Below are 3138 nucleotides of genomic sequence, written 5' to 3' on the forward strand. Positions count from 1 at the left end.
ACCCCGACCGGGCACCCGGCCCTGGCGCGGCGGAGGGCGCTGCGCGGTGCGAGGCCACCGGGCCCGACGCGGCGAAACGCGGAGAACCAGCGGAGCCCGAGTTCCCCGAATGCTGGCGCGGCTCCCTGAGGGGGTCCCGGGCATGTGCGGTCCCCCGGCCCCCCCTGGCTCAGCCTCTTGGGCTCTGACACGCTCGGTCTGCCAGCGGGCAGGGCTCTCGCGATGGGGTCCTCCCGGCAGAGGGGACAGGAGCTGCTGACGGCCCCAGGACGCGGGTGTCCGCAGTGTGTTTAGGAAGCCGGTGGGCGGGATCGGTTGACAGTAGTAGGACATTGTCAGTCGCCTGGGCTTCACCACTCCCCCAAATTGCTCCCTAATTAGCAGTGCTAGTTTTCTTCTGATAATTCGGATGGGGATCCCATTTCTCAGCACGGTGCTGAGCTATTTAAGTGAACAAGCGGTCGCTTATCAAGAGTGCAAATGCTTTTATGACCTCTGAGCTGTTCCCCCATAACCCAAAGTGTCGTTTTCTTCGTTTCTCAAGGTCTCACCCAGCTCAAGTTAAGAGTGTTGAAGGAAATGAATGTAAAGGAAGCAAGCCGTTGGTAAACCACTACTTTCAAACGTATTTTGCTTTTGCTAAAGCTAGTGCTTAGGTCCCCATTGATGTTTATACGATGGTAGTGTCTCCCCACTCACTTCCACACCAGGTTTGTGTAGCCTTGGTTGCCCTGGAACGGATAGGTTGACTAGGCTGGCCTTGAACTCAGAGATACTCCTGCTTTTCTGCCTTTGAGTGCTGTGATTAAAGGTGTGCACTGCCGCCACCACCACCATCTGAACTAGTGTCTGTTTTACTCGTTAACTATAATTAGTGCATAAACTCTTGGTCATCTGAATTCTTTTTACATTGTTTTTAAAATATTTTTTAAGCTATGGACTTGAAACTATTTTTCAAGAAAAATTTTTGTTGGTGAATTTTATTTCTCTTAGGAAGATTTTGCGTTTTCCTCACATCACAACATGAAGTTGATATTTAAATCAGTCAGCAAATATGCAAAATGTTTAAGAACACATGTGCTGTTTGTGTGAAAGTACTACTTGTACTTAAAATATTGATGGTATGATTGGTATGGTTGGTATTCATGGTCAGCCGCCACCTGCATCTTTCAGTCATTTATTTGGCTCTTCTTTCTGCTTGGTAATTTTTGTTTTCTTTCTGAGATAGGATCTTCTTTTTAGGTTTTGATGTTTTGAGACAAGGTTTCTCTGTGTAGCCCTGGCTGTCCTGGAATTAGCTCTGTAGACCTGGCTGGCTGCTTTTCCAGAAGACCTGGAAGTTGTATTTCCAGTAAGGACATGGCAGTTTGCAACCTTCTGTAACTCCAGTTCCAAGGGATGTGATGCCCTCTTCTGGTCTCTGCAGGAACCAGGCACACACTTGTTTCATATACATACACGCAGGCAAAACAGTCATACACATAAAATAAATCTTTTTGTTTGTTCTTGAGACAGGGTCTTTCCACAGCCTTGGTTGTCTTGGAACTTGCTTTGTAGAACAAGCTTGCCTCAAACTCACAAGAGTTTCAACTGAGTGCTGGGATTATAGGCATGGACCACCACCGCCCTGCAAAATAAAATAAAATAAATCTAAAAAAAAAAAAAAAAAAAAAAAAAAAGTTAGTGAGCCGGGCGGTGGTGGCACAAGCCTTTGATCCCAGCACTCCGGAAGCAGAGGCAGGTGGATCTCTGTGAGTTCAAGGCCAGCCTGGTCTACAAAGTGAGTTCCAGGACAGCCAGGGCTGTTACATGGAGAAACCCTGTCTTGAAAACAAACAAAACAAAACAAAAAAAGTTCATGGTGGCCTCCAACCCATTATGTACCCGAGGATGACCTTGAACTCCTGATTTTCTTGCATTCCCTCCCCAAATGCTGCAACCTAAACTACCATGCCTGGCTGTTATGTGATTTTTTTCTTCTTCTTTTTTTTTCTTCTTTAAAAAGAAATAAATAAGATTTAAAAAAATTTATTTATTTTTATTTTATGTGCATTGGTATTTTGCCTGCATGTCTGTGTGAGGATGTTGGATCCCTGGATCAGGAGTTACAGAAAGTTGTGAGTTGCTTCGTGATTGCTGGGGAATTGAACCTTCTGGAAGAGCAGCCAGTGTTCTTAACTTCTGGAGCCAACTCTCTAGTCCATAAGATTTATTTTTCATTTGGGGGGTGGGGGGATATGCACATGGTGCCCTTGGAGCCAGAGGCACCAGGTCACCCTGGAACTGGAGTTACAGGCAGTTGTGAGCCACCAGATGTGGGTGATGGAGACTGAACTTGGGTCTTCTGCAAGAGCAGTATCTGCCTAACCACTGAGTCATTTCTTCAGCCTATACAGACAAATTTAGAATTTTTTCTTAGTAGTTAATCAGAAAATTGGAAGGGGGGTTAGTAAGGATTTTTTTTTTTTTCCTGTTCTGGAAATAGTTTTACAGATTAATTTCCTTGTGCTGTCAGTCTCCAGTTTATTTCCTTCTTTTAAAGTACATTGGTGTTTTGCCTGCATGCATATCTATATGACAGTATCAAATCCACTGGAACTAGAGTTCTAGAGAGTAGTCAGTCAGCTGCCATGTGGGTGCTGGGAATGGAACTCAGTTCCTATAGAAGAGCAGCCAGTGTTCTTAACTGCACAGCCATGTCTCCAGCCCCTCTAGTATATTTTCTATCTCAGAAATGATGTTTATGTATTTATATTTGTGCATTTGTGTATATACCTCTATACTTAAGTGTATATATGTGCATACTCATGTGTACATTTGTATATTTAAGCTTGGGAGGGAAATCTTAGCTGATAACACATCTGAGGAAATTGGGCTAGAGAAAGCACATGACTGAGGTAATGCCAGTCATCAATCTTCCAGCTCAGGGCTGTTATCACCCCAGGTCATCTCTGTGCACCAGCTAAGGTGGGGACCAGCTTTCTTCACATGTAAACTAAAACTTTAGACAACTCTCACATCTTAACCATTGACAATCCCCCCTCTGCCAAGAAACATGGTTTACAATGAGGTGTGAACAGTCAACAGACCCAGAACAGTGTCTAGTAGAAAGGTAATGAATGCTACAGGACTCAGTGG

Source organism: Cricetulus griseus, chromosome 6 (genome assembly GCF_003668045.3).
Source record: "Cricetulus griseus strain 17A/GY chromosome 6, alternate assembly CriGri-PICRH-1.0, whole genome shotgun sequence".
NCBI classification, from domain to species: Eukaryota; Metazoa; Chordata; class Mammalia; order Rodentia; family Cricetidae; genus Cricetulus; species Cricetulus griseus.